The following is a 19667-nucleotide window of genomic DNA, read 5'->3' on the forward strand; positions in this document are numbered from 1 at the left end:
TCTATCTGTTGTCAAAATGTTCCAATGCTTATTAATAATATTAGTATAACAACCAATATCTCTTGAATAACTAAAACATATTTTTAATGATTGTGCACTTTTAACAAAACTTTCATTTTTCTCATCGATTTGTTTAGAGAAATAGGGTTTGGCCCTACTATGTCTCACTTTTTTCACTGTACTAATACTCTGATCAATTATTTTTTTATCATAACCCCTCTCTAATAAATCATTTTTCACTATATCCAATTGTTTTGCAAATTCATCTTCCATGGCATTAAATCTAGAGGCTCTATAGACTTGATTCTGAGCCACATTTTTGAAGATGAACTGGGGGTGCATACTGTCCCTCCTAAGCAAATTATTGACATGGCATTCTTTCTTAAACATTTTAACGTTTAAGTCACCTGTGGTATCTTGCATAATCAAAACATCCAGAAAACTTATTTCATTTTCTGAATGGTTCATAGTGAACTTAAGAGAACTCGTGGAGGTATTGATGTAATTATTAAACAAACTTAATTTGTCAATGGGGCCCCCCCATATTATAAAAAGATCATTTACAAACCTACGATAGAATAATATGTCACTACTAAAATTATTACACATTAGTATTTCCTTCTCCCATTTTAACATTACCCCATTGGCATAACTATTAGCGCAAGACGTTCCCATAGCAACGCCTTGACGCTGCCAAAAAAATCTTATCCTTGTGCACAAAAACATTGTTCTCTAAGACTAGTTTCAATAAACTACATGTCAAATTAATCTTATTACAATCATAATTCCCATTGTCATGCATTAAACCAGCTATAAATTTAATTCCATGGTCATTAGGTATGACCGTGAACAATGATGTAACATCAAAAGTGACAAGTAGTATTGATTTATTTTCATTATTTTCACAAAATTTATACAAATCCTTAACAAATTGTTCTGTGTCTTTAAGGATATGTTCTGAAGTACTTATGAGGCCTCTTAAATTTTTCTCCAAATAAATTGAAATAGCCTCAGTACACCAATTTCTCCAAGATACTATTGGTCTCATTGGCGGATTAACCAAACTTTTGTGTAGTTTGAGTAGCACTTCTATCAATGGGATGGTGGTTTTAGCAATAAAAAAGTACTGTAACAATTTTTCATCCAATATATTATTTTCATTCATTAATTTTAACTGCTCATGCACATGCTTAATCATTTCATTCACCTGTGCCAGAGTAATAGGTTTATAAAACGTTTTATCACCCAAGAGAAGAAACATTCGTTTGTCATAATCTACTTTGTCTAGAACAACTATGGGTCCCCCTTTATTGGCAGGACGTATCATGATGAAACTATTAGTTCTTAAATGTTTCAGTGTTATACATTCATCTCTAGTGAGATTATGCCATTTATTCCAGTTACTCAACATTTCCTGTTTATGAAATTTCTTGTAGACTTCATCAATACAGATTTTTTTCACATACTGATATTAAAGGATTCATGACAGGTATAAAAGAACTAGGTTTCCTATACACAGATTCTCTTTGCGTGCTTTCATTTGCAAACATCATTTTCAACATAAGATTTCTTGTAAACATTTTTATATCCAACACTACTTCTGTGATGTCAGTGTCCATAGTAGGAATAAAGGACAACCCCTTTTTTAAAACTTTAAGCTCATTGTCAGACAAAACATGATTTGAAAGATTAATCACTAACTTTTGTTGTTCAAAAATGCTTTTTTTATGGTGTATGGACTCACCATACTGTCTGTTTGTTTTCTCTTTTGTCTCGTAGTGCTTCTTCCCCTTGTCAGAGCCTGGCTCTGCCGATTTTTTCCTCTGCTTACCGAATGATTCTTTGTTGGTAGTGGGAACTGTAGATCCGCTGATTGGGCACCCTCCAAAAAATGAGAAACAGAATGTAGCTCTTCATCGAAGTCACTCTGAATACTACCATTTATTCCATTATGAACTTGTGCTTGAATGGTAACCATTCTTTTCTTACTTGTAACGTTGTTTGAAGGAGCCTGGTTACAACCTAACTCTATTGTTGCTGCTGTAATGCCCCTTTCAGATGTAGGTTGCACTTGATGGTTAAATTAATGGACTAATGCAGGCTCTTCAGACTCTTTATTATCGCTATTACCAAGTGTCATTGATTCTGCGATATCAGTGTTCTTTTAATTATGTAAGGAAGCACTAGTTCCTTGTAAGGCAGAGTTAGCATTTCTCGGCCACATAAACACATGGCCGTTCAAAAAATCTGTTCTGTCTCTTTATAATTTCTTTAATTTAGATTGCATTAGTCTGCGCCCGTACACGGACACATTATCAAGTATGTCAGTAACTGATTTCATAAGAACAGCTGACTCATATTTACTAAAGAGTTCAAGATATTTGCTTTTTATCACTGATAGAGTTTTAGTTTCTTCTTTTTCAGCTGCTTTTATTAACAGTTTTAAATAACTCAGGCTTGTTTGTATATTCAATTTTTGCCATGCAGTCAGCAGTGTTGGATCACGGTCTGACTGAGCAGGCATTTTTAATATTCTTAAACCCCTATGAATGATTTTTTCTTCTAAACATACTTGCAAATGAAATTTTAAATACTGTGTTCTCTTAAGTCTTAATAGTTCTTTTTCCAAAGAGAACAACTCACTTTTCAGTGCAATAAAATCAATTTCAATCATTTCTTCAGATTCAGGCAAGTTTTTCCATGTAACAAAGGATTGTTTTCACTCACCTTCATAATAAAACTATTCACATTTTTATCAGTCCATATAAATTCATTAGAGGGTTTATAATCCAGTTCTATATTCTCAGACCCTGTAGCCATTTGCCGGTCTCCGTGTATTAAAGCCAACAAACAACAAATCTTCCACAAAGGTAGAAAAAGTTCACAGGAGTTCTAGGTACCTTTTTAGAGAACGCAAAGAGAAAAATTCTAAAAGTCTATGAAAAAGGCAGGCAGCAGGTTACTTCCAAAGGCTTTATTGACAAGTCACACACAAGTGTTTTCGCCAACAGGCTTCTTCAGGTATATTCAAAAACTAAAAACATCCCTGCATTTATACTAAGCAACATCCAATTAACCAATCAAACAATTAAGTATTTAAAGAAACAATTTTTTTAAAACAGCATTCCTATATCATATACATATATATAAAACATATAAGCTGTTAAAGCTAATATAATACTATTGTTTCTATATTCAAATATTTTAAAACTGTAAAACACTTGCATCAATACATGCAGTTCATATTCAAACTTCAAAAAATAATACTAAAAATAATAAAAAATAAAAGCTACGTAAATAAAGCCCTACTTTTTAAAAGTGGCTTTAATGGTATGTGGTCATTTAGACCATGACCATGGTCAGCTCTCAATCTCACTATCCATTCCAGTTCTAAATTCTCTGGTTAATTGGATGTTGCTTAGTATAAATGCAGGGATGTTTTTAGTTTTTGGATACACCTGAAGAAGCCTGTTGGTGAAAACGCTTGTGTGTGACTTGTCAATAAAGCCTTTGGAAATAACCTGCTGCCTGCCTTTTTCATAGACTTTTGGAATTTTTCTCTTTGCATTCTCTAAAAAGGTACCTGGATCTCCTGTGAACTTTCTCTACCTTTGTGGAAGATTTGTTGTTTGTTGGCTTTATACACGGAAACCCGGAAATGGCTACAGGGTCTGAGAATATAGAAGTGGATTATAACCCCTCTGATTAATTTATATGGACTGATAAAAATGTGAATAGTTTTATTATGAAGGTGAGTGAAAAGAACAATCCTTTGTTACATGGAAAAACTTGCCTGAATCTGATGAAATGACTGAATTTGATTTTATTGCACTGAAAAGTGAGTTGTTCTCTTTGGAAAAAGAACTATTAAGACTTAAGAGAACACAGTATGAAAAATGTCATTTGCAAGTATGTTTAGAAGAAAAAATCATTCCTAGGGGTTTAAGAATATTAAAAATGGCGGCTCAGTCAGACCGTGATCCAACACTGCTGAGTGCATGGCAAAAATTTAATATACAAACAAGCCTGAGTTATTTAAAACTGTTAATAGAAGCAGCTGAAAAAGAAGAAACTAAGACTCTATCAGTGACAAAAGCAAATATCTTGAACTTTTTAGTAAATATGAGTCGGCTGTTCTTATGAATCAGTTACTGACATACTTGATAATGTGTCCGTGTATGGGCGCAGACTAATTCAATCTAAATTAAAGAAATTAGAAAGAGACAGAACAGATTTTTTGAACGGCCATGTGTTTATGTGGCCGAGAAATGCTAACTCTGCCTTACAAGGAACTAGTGCTTCCTTACATAATAAAAAGAACACTGATACTGCAGAAACAATGAAACTTGGTAATAGCGATAATAAAGAGTCTGAAGAGCCTGCATTAGTCCATCAATTTAACCATCAAGTGCAACCTACATCTGAAAGGGGCGTTACAGCAGCAACATTAGAGTTAGGTTGTAACCAGGCTCCTTCAAACAACGTTACGAGTAAGAAAAGAATGGTTACCATTCAAGCACAAGTTCATAATGGAATAAATGGTAGTATTCAGAGTGACTTCGATGAAGAACTACATTCTGTTTCTCATTTTTTGGAGGGTGCCCGATCAGCGGATCTACAGTTCCCACTACCAACAAAGAACCGTTCGGTAAGCAGAGGAAGAAATCGGCAGAGCCAGTCTCTGACAAGGGGAAGAAGCACTACGAGACAAAAGAGAAAACAAACGGACAGTATGGTGAGTCCATACACCATAAAAAAAGCATTTTTGAACAACAAAAGTTAGTGATTAATCTTTCAAAACATGTTTTGTCTGACAATGAGCTTAAAGTTTTATAAAAGGGGTTGTCCTTTATTCCTACTATGGACACTGACATCACAGAAGTAGTGTTGGATATAAAAATGTTTACAAGAAATCTTATGTTGAAAATGATGTTTGCAAATGAAAGCAAGCAAAGAGAATCTGTGTAAAGGAAACCTAGTTCTTTTATACCTGTCATGAATCCTTTAATATCAGTATTTGAAAAAATCTGTATTGATGAAGTTTATAAGAAATTTCATAAACAGGAAATGTTGAGTAATAGGAATAACTAGCATAATCTCACTAGAGATGAATGCATAGCACTGAAAAATTTAAGAACTAATGGTTCCATCATGATACGTCCTGCCGATAAAGGGGGACCCATAGTTGTTCTAGACAAAGTAGATTATGACAAACAAATGTTTCTTCTCTTGGGTGATAAAACATTTTATAAACCTATTACTCTGGCACAGGTGAATTAAATGATTAAGCATGCGCATGAGCAGTTAAAATTAATGAAAGAAAATAATATATTGGATGAAAAATTGTTACAGTACTTTTTTTTGCCAAACCCACCATCCCATTGATACAAGGGCTACCGAAACTACACAAAAGTTTGGTTAATCCGCCAATGAGACCAATAGTATCTGGGAGAAATTGGTGTACTGAGGCTATTTTAATTTATTTGGAGAAAAATTTAAGAGGCCTCATAAGTACTTCAGAACATATCCTTAAAGACACAGAACAATTTGTTAAGGATTTGTATAAATTTTGTGAAAATAATGAAAATAAATCGATACTACTTGTCACTTTTGATGTTACATCATTGTTCACGGTCATACCTAATGACCATGAAATTAAATGTATAGCTGGTTTAATGCATGACAATGGGAATTATGATTGTAATAAGATTAATTTGACATGCACTTTATTGAAACTAGTCTTAGAGAACAATGTTTTTTTGCACAAGGATAAGATTTTTTTGGCAGCGTCAAGGCGTTGCTATGAGAACGTCTTGTGCTAATAGTTATGCCGATGGGGTAATGTTAAAATGGGAGAAGGAAATACTAATGTGTAATAATTTTAGTAGTGACATATTATTCTATCGTAGGTTTGTAAATGATCTTTTTATGATATAGGGGGGCCCCATTGAGAAACTAAGTTTATTTAAAAATTACATCAATACCTCCATGAGTTTTCTTAAGTTCACTATGAACTATTCAGAAAATGAAATAAGTTTTCTGGATGTTTTGATTATGCAAGATACCACAGGTGACTTAAACATCAAAATTTTTAAGAAAGAATGCCATGTCAATAATTTGCTTAGGAGGGACAGTATGCACCCCCAGTTCATCTTCAAAAATGCAGCTCAGAATCAAGTCTATAGAGCCTCTAGATTTAATGCCATGGAAGATGAATTTGCAAAACAATTGGACATAGTGGAAAATGATTTATTAGAGAGGGGTTATAATAAAAAATGAATTGTTCAGAGTATTAGTACAGTGAAAAAAGTGAGACATAGTAGGGCCAAACCCTATTTCTCTAAACAAACCGATAAGAAAAATGAAAGTTTTGTTAAAAGTGCACAATCATTAAAAATATGTTTTAGTTATTCAAGAGATATTGGGTGTTACACTAATATTATTAATAAGCATTGGAACATTTTGACAACAGATAGACAAATTAGTAAATTTATAAATGTATGTCCTGAATCTACTTTTAAGAACAAGAAATCTTTGAAAAGGCAATTGTGTGGCCCTAGAAATTATATTTCATCCAATAATGATAGAGGCACTAGACCCTGTCTTAAATGCCAGTTCTGCAAGTATATAAATCTGGATAGTAATTATGTACATCCAGATACAGGCAGCTCATTTAATTTTAACATCAGTGCCAAATGTGATTCTTCTCACTTAGTTTATCTGGCCACGTGTAAAATCTGTAATAAATTTTACGTAGGCAAAACAGATAGAATGTTAAAAGATAGGGTCAGGGAGCATATTTTCCATATTAAAAAAGGTAGTTTATTTAATGCACTAGTGAAACATGTTAAAGACACCAATACAGAACATTGTTTTAGCTTCAGGGTAATAGATAGGTATTTTGAAAATATAAGAGGAGGTGACACTAGGACACGAACAGAGAATTTAGAACTGGAATGGATAGTGAGATTGAGACCTGACCATGGTCATGGTCTAAATGACCACATACCATTAAAGCCACTTTTAAAAAGTAGGGCTTTATTTAGGTAGCTATTATTTTTTATATTTTTTATTATTTTTATTATTTTTAGTATTATTTTTTGAAGTTTGAATATGAACTGCATGTATTGATGCAAGTGTTTTACAGTTTTAAAATATTTGAATATAGAAACAATAGTATTATATTAGCTTTAACAGCTTATATGTTTTATATATATATATATATATATATATATATATATATATATATATATATATATATATATGTATATGATACAGGAATGCTGTTTTTAAAAAAAATTTCTTTAAATACTTAATTGTTTGATTGGTTAATTCGATGTTGCTTAGTATAAATGCAGGGATGTTTTTAGTTTTTGGATACACCTGAAGAAGCCTGTTGGTGAAAGCACTTGTGTGTGACTTGTCAATAAAGCCTTTGGAAGTAACCTGCTGCCTGCCTTTTTCATAGACTTTTGAAATTTTTCTCTTTGCATTCTCTAAAAAGGTACCTGGATCTCCTGTGAACTTTTTCTACCTTTGTGGAAGACCTGTATGTTTTTGTTTTAGTTTTCTTTTCAACATAGTACACATATCCATCCATTAGCAGTACCTCGTTTCCACATTGTGATTTCCCAGTTTGATATACTTGTCCCAAAACTCTGGGTGGTAGTCTGCAAACATCTGCCATTATTGCATCAGGTACATTAGTACATTTTGTGAAGCAATGTCATAGCATTTAAAGCTACAGACGCTATTAATGGAGGTAAATTTAATTTTGTGCAAAGTAGATTCTACAAATTGTAAATTCATGATAATGACATTTTGATAAAGTGTGCTAGCGTTTCTAAAATTCGGTGAAATGGACATTCGTCCAACTAAAGTAGATCCATACATATATATATGGATTCACTTCATAATCTCGAAATACTGAAACATCGAATTTCAGTATTTCGAAACTATGAAACCAAATCTACAAAACACAGAAACTACAAAACCCCGAGCCCAAAACCGCGAAATTCAAAACACCAAACAAACCGCATACACTACACCATACATACACTACAACACCCACATCAGAACATAAACAAAAAAAACACACACATACACAACTCATACACACAAAAGCAGGGGGGGCAAGCCCCCCTTCACCCCCCCACACCCCCCTACTTATATATACTAATTCCAAGATCACACAAACAGGAAACAAAAGCAAACTCAGACACGCACATTCTCCAGTCCCTCACACACATCAAACATATCAGCACATTCAAACACACTCTAACCCCCACTCAAATCCCTTACAAAACACTCACTTACCTGACAAAACACCTAGATCCACACATGGCACCGCACACCATAAACACACAATCCCAGACATCACGTAGTGTAAGGCCATAACCCTCGAATTTGAGATATTCTTATTCGCGATTATGAACATTCGCTATTTTAAACATTCGGGTTTATAGTTTCAAGATACGGAAATTCGACATTTCAGTATTTCGAGATTATAAATGGTTCCCATATCTATCTATATATATATATATATATATATATATATATATATATATATATATACACATATATATACACACACCCAGTGTTGGATGTTTTTCTCTAGGATGGTATCCCAAAAAAGTGAAATAGACACAATATAATATATTGAAAATAGTATGTTGTAAATAAAACTGTCACTATTATTGTGAAAAGAATTGTTTCTTAAAAATATTATATGAGATAAACTGTTATTTAAGGAAGTCACAGTTAGATACATGGTGTATTAGGCAGAGAAGGTTCCTCTAGGATTTTGTTAATAAAGTCAATTATTCAATAAAGTGTCATATTAGACAGAGGGCTGAAGGAACATCCTGGGCCTAGAATAGAGGTCTGGATTGTAGTCCTGCAGAAAGAAGAGATCTTGCCAAGAGAAGGGAACTGTTAGACAGCATTGATTTACTGGATATGACACTTTTTTCCCCTTTTTGCATGAGAGTGTACTAGAAAAGCTACCTTGTGTTATTTGTTTTGCTTCACCTGTCTATAGCACTGCTTCATGTGTGTGCGTGTGTGAGCATGCACATGTTTGTGTGTGTGTGTGTGTGTTTGTGTGTGTGTGTATATATGTATATATATATATATATATATATATATATATATATATATATATATATATATATATGGGTCTACCTGAGATGGTCGATAAGCCATTTGATCGACTTTCATTTGGTCGACAATTCATTTGGTCGACAAGCATGTGCCCCCCACACCCCCCCTAACTATATATATATCAACTCCAGGGTCGCACAACATTGGGGAGGGGGGCAAATCTGCCTGTCGACCAAATGAATTGTCGATGGCTTGTCGACCATCTCAGGTAGACCCATATATATATATATATATATATATATATATATATATATATATATATATATATATATATATTCACACACATACACACACACACACACACACACACACACATACATATATGGATTCACTTTATAAGCTTGAAATCCTGAAATATCAAATTTCAGAATCTCGAGCCCATAAAATGGAAAGGCTAAAACATCGAACATCCAGAAGTGCGAAATTCAAAACCGGGACTTCTATACTACACACACACACCACACACATACACATACACATGCACACACCTTCCTCCCCATAAACAAACACACAACCCAATCCTATGTACAAGCAGGGGGGCTGCACCCCCCACACCCCCCTACTTAAATATACTAACTCCAAGGTCAAACTACATACACAAACACACAAAATACCACCACATAAGCTACATCCCCATCGCGCACACACACACACACACACACACACACACACACACACTCACACACACACACACACACACACACACACACACACACACACACAACAGTAACAAAATACACTAACACACCACAGCCCCTATACAAAACCCTTAAAACATAAACACTTACCTGAATCCATGAACACAGTGCAACACCAGAACCGCTAATTCAACATCTCTGAAATGCGAGATTGTGAATTTCGTGCTTCTGGGCATTCACTGTTTTAGCCTTTCCACTTTATGGGCTCGAGGTTCTAAAATACAGTATTTCAGGATTTCGAGCATATAAAGCATTTCCACACACACGCGCGCACACGCACACACACACACACACACACACAAACATATATATATATATATATATATATATATATAGAGAGAGAGAGAGAGAGAGAGGGAGTCCATATCAGTTGATCGGGTTTTCAGAAACTCGAAATTGATATGATCGAGACCATATGATGGAGTTTTTGAAAACCCAAAGCTTCTGAATGGAGATTGTGGTACATTGCGGATCAGGGAATTTACCATTTTCCTCTCTGTAGTGTGATCCTGCAGTTGTTATATGTAATTTGTAGGGGGTGTGGGGGGCATGGGGGTGCACTCCCCCCTGCAAAAATGTAAAAAAAAAAAAGGTAGATTTTTTGTGTTTTTTTTGGGTTGTTTTTTTATGTTCGAGTTTTTGGAAATTTGATCATATGTATTTTGAGTTTCTGAACACTATATTATCTGACATAGACCCATATATATATATATATATATATATATATATATATATATATATAGATATATATATATATATATATATATATATATATATACATATATATATATATATATATATATATATATATATATAGATGTATAGATATATAGATACATGCACACATATATATATATATATATATATATATATATATATATATATATATATCCACAACCCTTTGTCACAATTTTGTGTTTATTCACAACTAGATGAAATGCCATTTTATTAAGTAAGTTTCTGGGGGCTACTGGAATTGAAACCTCCCCTTAATTGCCATTTTGTTTAATAACATTGCTATGGGGAGAATAACCCCTTACTGCCAGGTGCAATGATTTTGCAGCTGTTTATTAAACTAAGAGTAAGAGGGTAGAGGTACATGAATTATAGCCCCTGTATTGATGGTGTGGTGGGTTTCTGCCACAAAAAAGTTGTGATTTAATGATGGTAGCCCTCCTTGATGAGTCCTCTGGTTAGGTACATTCTCTTCACAAGCAACAGTTCAATAATTTTCTTTTAAATTACTTCACTCAGTGTGCTGGCCACACTCTGATTTTCATGAAAGACTGCATAATGCATAAGTACATTTCACCACCGAGCTTGCTAATTCGTTTCTGCTACTTATACTACTTACACTATTCAGATCTGGATAGTGAACTTCAGGACTGAAGAGTTCCTGTACATGAATGTTAAAATCTAAATCGACCATGTGCCCATGTAAATGATGTTTGCCATTCAAGACCAGCACTGACATCGTTTTTGCAGATGTGAGAGGAATGTGCCATCAAACACAGACAAAGTGCCATTGCTTCAACCCTGCCACTGTAGATGTCCACTACCAGAATTAGGCGCAAATTAAAAAAAAATAATTAGGCTGAAAAGACCCAAACCGTGGACAATTTTGAAATGCTGATAGCAGTAACTTAAAATTTCTAAATACTTATGCAGGATTTTAGTAGGAATGAGCAAAGTTTTGACAGAAAAATGGGCACAGTTGAGACAGAGGTACAGCTACCATTTGCAGATGCTAATGAGAATGGCTTTAATCCTGGTTTGCTAACAGAAGAATGGCAGAGTATGAAAGCTGCTCACATGGGGATCAGCAAGAGGTTATGCTATATATCCCCAGGCATCAGCTATTTAGCCATAGGCATCAGCTATACATCCCCAGGCATCATTTAGCCCCAGGCAGTAGCTAGAACGTAATGTGAATGTCAAAGTACATTAGGGCATTACTGTCCTAGAGGTAACTCCAGTTGTTAATGGCATTCTGCACTCCACAGGTTCAAAACTCATCTTCAACTAAAGACTGCTGAAGACTATACCTATTCCGTAGAAGGGATAATTCAACCTTGTGTAAGGGGGAGGAGGGCTGCATTCAGAGGTACATGCTCTGGATTCGGATTCACCCCTATCAAGAGCTGGAAGTAGCTTGGACAACAGTTTCCCTTCTGAGGGATTCACTAGATGCAAAAGAGCCTGCCACTTCTAGATGGGGGGGAGGCAGGTTTGCAAATCTTACATCAGGGTTTATTGCTCAGAGGCTAAACATCAAATAGATGCATGATGTTTGGGGAGAACATGAGTTGTGTGTGTGTGTGTGTGTGTGTGTGTGTGTGTGTGTGTGTGTGTGTGTGTGTGTGTGTGTGTGACACCACAAACGTGGGAAATATAGCTTGCTACTAGCAGTGGAAGCATAAAACTAACTCCCCATATCCTAAACTATAACAAAAGGCACTGCAAACTATATCTGTTTTTATATAGTTTAAATTACAGATCCTAAGTACAGTTACGAATTATCTAAGAAAATCAAATCTCATTTGACCATTCTCATGTATATCATTTCTTGTATCAGTTACCCTGTCTAAACATTCAATTAAATGTTCAAAGAAAGATTATACTTATAAAACATATCCCCATCTAAGGAAAATGTGCTTTGCTCAATTCCCCTTTCAAACAAGGGAAGTCTAATTCTTTATTTAGTCTATAAGGACTTATGGTAATATATTGAAGCATAAATCTAGTTTCATATTTTAACACATTCTGTTAATTTATTCTTCTTTTAAAATGCAAACCCACTTAAAATAAAACAAAACAAAACAGTCCATCTCAATGTATTCACATTTTCTAGTGCTCATTCCACATTTGTCTAGCCACAGGACTGTTATACTGTATTTGCAAGTTATTCTGTTCTATATGTTACATTTTTTAACAAGAAATGTCCATTTCAAAATTGGTCAATGCAGAAATTCAAAATTATGACGATTAAGAAAATTAGAGGGAGCCACCATATTTCCTATTCCTCCCTTTTGTTTTTTTTTCTTCAGGGAATGTCAAATTTTATGTGCAAAACTATATTTTCTTTGATGAACTGTAATGCTTTATGATGGAATTTCTGGTAATCTATGGACTAAAAGTTTGGAAACAGGAAGTACTTATGGGGCATTCTGATGCTTGCACTGGGGATGTGCTTGCCTCTGTTATTCATGCACCACACTCAACAGCCTTTCACTCACATTTGCTTTTCTGTCATCTAGCACCTGGTTTGTGTCAGTCACAGTCTTACCTATGCATGAAACTGTGCAGAAACTCACATCTGCTGGTAACTGTTGGGAACAAGTTCACTCCCAGGCTGCCAGAAGGAATCTGAATACCAGGATGCCATTATCTCTGAGACAGAATAGGACAGTGTGCCTCTACACCACAACACCCCCACCACCACCATACAAGATGTCTTCTGTTTTGGAAAGAACTTGATAGTCATGTATCTATTGACATATCCCTGACTTCAATCACATAGCCCAGAGAAGAATATGTATCTGTAAATAAATGGAAATAAACCATGGGGCATCTCGCACATGGAGCTACTTATTAAGGATATTATCTTGGTAGCCTGGAGGCATCTTGACTGTTCTCTGGCAACGTCCAAGAAGACAAACACCACAGAGTGAGCTCCTCCACAGGCATCCTCATCCTGAGTCCTTTGTGACTTCTTCAGTCCAGCACAGGCCCCAGAAATCACATTATGTTACTTTGCCATCAGAAGTGAGTTAAAAGACATGGACCGCTTTGCCAAGATAGTGCTCTGGCATCCTGTGGATTAGAACCTTCTCCTTTTAGTCTGTTTTGTCCAAAGTAAAGTCACTCTCTGTGGGCCAGGCCTACATCTGTCTGTGATTTCTTGGATGAATTACCATGTGTGCTAATACGATTACAATTATGATACTGCTATGGTCAGAGTTGCAGGCTCACATAAAGGATTGATATGATTATCCTTTCTCAAGAAAGGCCTGAGACTGAGTTTGAGGAGGATGCACTCATCAGCTAGGTCTCCCAGGATCTGTGTAACAACATTTTAAAAATGAAAAAAGACCATGACCACTGTGGAGAGCCTCTGTGATTTTATCTATCCTCCTTCTCGTCTTCACCTTCCATTAACTAGCAAACTACAAATTGAAAAAAATTCATTGCCATCACAGGAAGAGTTTTACAAGTCAGATATCTTACAGCTTCCACTGTTAAACAAGTGTGCTGTGAAATCTCTGCACCTGCTTAGTTTCAGCAGTCCAAGCTAAATTCTTGGGTTGCCCATGGTAGGGAGATGGAGAAGTGCTGTCTTCCAAGTTTGTTATGGCTTGGAGAGTCTTTAGAAGGACTACTGGGTCCTAGACATAGCTCCCATTAGTTATACATTGAAGCACAACGGTCATCCACTGTAATGGCCTTGTTGCAGCACATGTCTTCTTCAGTAAGGATCTGGGGTAGAACAAAGCTCACATATTGGAAAGGGGACAGAGAATCTGCCTGTCATTCAGAAAAAGGTCTGGAGCTTTATTTCCATCTTTTTATAGTCCTGCTTTTGGACTACATTGACTTTGACCAGTGCATTTGTTCCATTTAGCTCCCAATGGTGACTCTCCAGGATTCCTGGTCCATCTGCTGCAGGATTCCTGGATTGTGTTGGAGGGTGTGATGAATAAATGTCATTTGACATTCCAGTGTGTTGGATCTATACTGTTAGTTTTATCTGTGTTTTTTGTAGATTCATTTCTAGCACATAGTATTGCTATCTGGGCTTTTATCAGTACACCTAGTATTTACAAAAGTGTTGGTTTGCTGACCCAAGCTTTGAAGAAGAAGAGACTCCGTTGTTTTCCTACCTGGATAACTTATTTCTAGTTTTCTTGCCCAGGGGTTCCTTGGGAGCCATCCAGTAATGGCTGTTTCTATGACTGTAATCCCTAGCATTAGCCTAAAGGTACAAAAGTCTGCTCAGCTTCATTTACAGAGGCTATCAAAGCATGGGGTTAGGCACCCTGTAGTTCATAGGTTCATAGGTTCATACTAGGCTATCTGCCCTAGGGCATTTATAAGCCTAGCCAAAGTGTGTTTGGCTTTCGCCACCCATTTTAAATTAATTTTGCTATGCCTTTTTTGAGGTTAGTATACTGTGCCTCTGTCTAACAGTGACACAGAAGTGATAGCCGGGGTAAACCTACCTACGAAATATGCCCACAGTTGGTCATTTTTGCAGTAGGAAAGGATGAAGGCAATTATGATCTTGGCATCTCCCAATGAAGGTGTAGTTTATGTTCTGGGCCTGGACCCTACCATGCCTTCTGGCCCTATTGGTTGCCATGGTGTTCATGATGCATACTGCATACCCGAGGATGTCATTTTCATGTGGACTGTGAGGCATCAGTGGATGCAAAACCACCAGGTGCTCATACATCTTCTTATGTCAGAACCCATAACTGCACACACTAGCTGGAGGAAGTTCTCACAAAAGTCGTGGAAGGTCTCCCATTCCTGCAGCCAAGTCTATTAGAAATACAAATGGCAAATGTTTTGCTGACAAGGTGGTGGGCTCCTGTGGATCTGCTTGGAGAGGGAGCACCACATTGAAAACTTGGAGCTGTGGGCATATTTCTGAGATTGAAGGCCTTGAGGCAATGATAATGTTGTGTTTTTCCTAATTTGATTAAACAGCTTATCTATCATTTGGCATCTAAACACACTAGAAGTTATGCGGTCATACTGCCCCTATAAAGAGGTGTTGTATATTTGGTAGTGAGCTACAGAAATGGTCTTCGATGTGCCATTAGTTCATATCTGAAGGGAACTGATTGAGTTGGCAGGTTTTCTGAGTTGGTTATCTAGTCCATTCCTGGAGATGCAGTTTTGGACAGTGTATCTGTTTTGAGTCTTCCTGAAGTGCTATATTTTGAAGATTGGTGAAAAAGAAAAAAAAAAACAAACAAAGAGAAATGATAGTTTTCCCCCATTCTGATAAAGGCAACAGGGAAAGAGGATATGGTAGTGAATGTAGCTTCTCTCCTATTCAGTGGGAGATTGCTTTACACCTTTGTACCATTTCAGCTGATTCTTCATCCTGTTGCAATGTTCAGAGAATAAAAAACAAAACTAATTTTTATCAGCCCTATGGTTGAAAACTGTGTTGTTTTAGGTACTTGGATAACTTGATAACTCAGCAGATATTCTTGGTCCTTTGTCAGGATTTCTATCATGGTTTGAGTAGCAACCTACCTCGGGGCCTCTATTTTTCACAAGATATACTGGCTGGGGTCTTAGATGTCACTGAAGTTGTTAGGAAGTCTTCCATGTTGCAGTTCCTTTTCTCCTAGATGAAATTATTCTCACTTTAAGCACACCAGTACCTTGTATCACTGCATGGGTTAGCTTGCAGGTTATCTTACCCTAGCTAATTCAGTGCATATCAGCTATTTCTGCTCATCATAACCTGGTAGAGAAAAGGACAGAGGCCCAGCACCTTCCTTAAATGAGCGCTCCGTTTCTGTCACATTTGATGAACCCCTCCTTCTGTGGGACCTAGGTTTCCTTATCAACAGCTTGCCTGTCTACCATCTGAGACTGTGTGCTTAATGGGATGAAGTTTATCTCTTAGAACATACCATTCCTGGTGGACATTATCTCTGCTCACAGGATCTCAAAGCCTTTGGACGTTATACATATGGACCTGTACCTGGCTGTTCTCAAGAACTCGATATCCTTTATTACTAACCTGTGGTTCGTTCAGAAAATTTGTAGTGATCCATGATGCAGTGCCTACGTCTTACTGTTGTCTTTTCTGGGGCAAAAATGAGAAGGAACGGGGCTCTTTAGGCTGTTGACTGCATCCTCAGCTAGTTGGGGTAAAATTGAGGTCCAGGAAAAAAAAAAAAAATATATATATATATATATATATATATATATATATATAGGTCTAGGACATATACTCGACTTCACTAAATACCGAACCGCTAAAACACGCTCACTAATGCACAAAGTCATACAATCACGAAAAGTCAATTGATTGAATTTAATTTAACCGAACAGTGCTTGATATCAATTGAGACCTTTAGTCTCCCTTTAAATGGAACACACAGGTTTACTCGTAGTACTAATGTACTGCTACTATGGCAGAAATCTGCAGACTTGCACCTGGAGTGTTAGGACAGATTTACAACACTGTAAAGTCACAGAAAGGTGGAAAAATATTACTTATAGATGGCTATATATATCAACTGGAAAAGAAGACAAAAACCCGAAAGTACTGGAGCTGTAAATATAAGGTAACTGACAAATGCAGGGGTAGAGTAGTAACAATTGCAGTTACCTCTGGTGAGGAATTAGTTAAGAGTGTAGACCATTATCTTTCTGGTGAACCCGATGAAGTTGAGATGTATCGGGTTAGAAGTGAGCTGAAGCAAAGAGCTTCTCTGTCTAGAGATTCTCCGTGTGTTGTGGTTTATAACACTGTAGCTTCTAGTTCTTTGGAGTGTGCATCTTATTTACCCAGCCGAAGATCTATGGTGCAAACAGTTAAGCGTGTTCGCTCAAAGAATAGAAGTGGCTTACATTGTAGAAATGTCAGCTTAACTGATATCAAAGTGGATGATTTCCGTTTGAAAGACCGCGTATTTGTAAAGAAAGAGTTATCGGATGCTGTTAAGCAAACTACTGTTGTGCTATTTAGTATGAAACCCAACTTGAAAGATCTCAGTTCTACAAGCATGTTGTTAATGGATGGAACTTATTTTCAAAGGGGCTTAGAGTGTAGACAATTGTATACCATACATTCTGTTTTCAGATATGGTGGATACAGTAAAAGTGTACCACTCCTTTACTGTCTTATGAATAAAAAGTCTCATCAAGTGTACAGTCTTATGTGGAAAGGCATATCTGAGCTATTGTCTGAGTTTAACCTGCTACTAAGTGCATCATTTATATTGTGTGATTTTGAGCCTGCAGCTATACAAAGTGTGCATCGGAATGTAAATGGTGTGCTGTGTAAGGGGTGTTTTTTACACTTTGGTAGAAATGTTTGGAGAAAAGTGCAAAATTTAGGGCTCTCATCACGTTATAACTCAGATATTCACTTTCGGCATAATGTTAAACATCTAGTTGCATTGGCGTTTCTTCCAGAGGAGAAAGTTTTGGAAACCTTTAACTTATTAAAGGAAGAGTTCCCTGTGGAAGGAAAGCCGTTACTTAAAAATTTATGGAATGGTACTTGTTGGGTAAACCTAGAGTTCTGAGAACTAGGATGTCAACAGAAATGAGATTTCCACCTCTTTTTCCAGTGAGTTTCTGGAATATATCTGTGTTGAATTAGTTGAATTTGCCCAGAACGCAGAATGCAGTTGAAGCGTGGCACAGGAAGCTACGCTGTATAGCAGGGAAGCACTTCTTTGATGTTCTCAGCATTCTACAGAGTACATGTCATGAGCAAGACAGAGTTGATGAGGTTCGCTGTAGGATGTTGTCTGTTTGTCCTCCTACCCTGAAGTAGAGGAAGCAAATACGAAGAGAGGAACGTTTTGAAATCATAATGGAAAACAAAGAAGAATACACAAGCTTGCAATTCATTAAAGCTATAGCTCAATTATTGAAGATTTAAATGAAGTTAATTTCATTAATGTGGGGATTCTGTGACAAGAACAGATGTTAATTTGAGCTGGGATTAAGTAATGTTTACGTTATTTGTTGGCACTGGGTGTTTCTGCACTTTCTGCCATTATTGTATTTTCGGTGTTTTCCTAGATTCGGTTATTTACGTTTTCGTGATTCCATTACTTCGAGCATTAGTGAGCGTGATTTAGCCATTCGGTATTTAGTGAAGTTGAGTATATGTCCTAGACCCATATATATTTATTTATATATATATATATATATATATATATATATATATATATATATATATATATATGGGTTTCCTACGTTACACAGACAGCTCAGAAGATCAACACTCAAAACACTGACGCCAGAAGAACTAAACCTCAAAAACACGAAAGTTCACATGCCCGACACAACACAATCCCGACACTTAACAAAACAAAAAGTTCACTGTTACAACTGTTACGCACAACACAAGCACACCAACAACCTAAAAACCTACACTACACCTTACACAAAACTATCTATGCACTAACCTTAACCCAAACCCTAACCCTAAGGTCCGTAATTATCGTACACTCACCTTACCCGCTCCCTAACCCTAAGGTCCCTAACTATCGCACACTCACCTTACCCGCACCCTAACCCTAAGTCCCTCACTATCGTACACTTACCTTACCCGCACCCTAACCCTAAGTCCCTCACTATCGCACACTAACCTTACCCGCACCCTAACCCTAAGTCCCTCACTATCGCACACTAACCTTACCCGCACCCTAACCATAAGTCCCTCGCTATCGCACACTTACCGTACCCGCACCCTAACCCTAAGTCCATCACTATCGCACACTTACCGGGTCGCACTCACAAGTTACCTCTGTCGGTTTTCTCGCTGTCGGGATTACGACTTGTCAGTCATCTGCTTCGTCGTTCTTCTGGCATCGGTGTTTTGAGTGTCGATCTTCCGTGCTGTAGGTCTAATGTAGGGAACCTACATATATATATATATATATATATATATATATATATATATATATATAGATATATATATATATATATATATATATATATATACGTATGTATTGCATGAAATCATATGTCATGCAAGTGAGTGTTTATGCATCTATATATTTTAAATATTTTGAACTATATACATGGATACTTGCAATT

At 36.4% G+C, this 19667-nt stretch overlaps 1 protein-coding gene across 1 annotated transcript in view; it reads left to right on the forward strand.

Annotated features, from left to right (window-relative positions):
* Positions 1 to 19667, forward strand: part of CHN2 (chimerin 2) — a 2549636-nt gene that overhangs the window by 2503542 nt on the left and 26427 nt on the right. The gene's annotated exons all lie outside the window — the stretch shown is intronic.

Source organism: Protopterus annectens, chromosome 3.part1, assembly GCF_019279795.1.
Source record: "Protopterus annectens isolate FY-2018-M chromosome 3.part1, PAN1.0, whole genome shotgun sequence".
Taxonomy (NCBI): Eukaryota; Metazoa; Chordata; order Ceratodontiformes; family Protopteridae; genus Protopterus; species Protopterus annectens.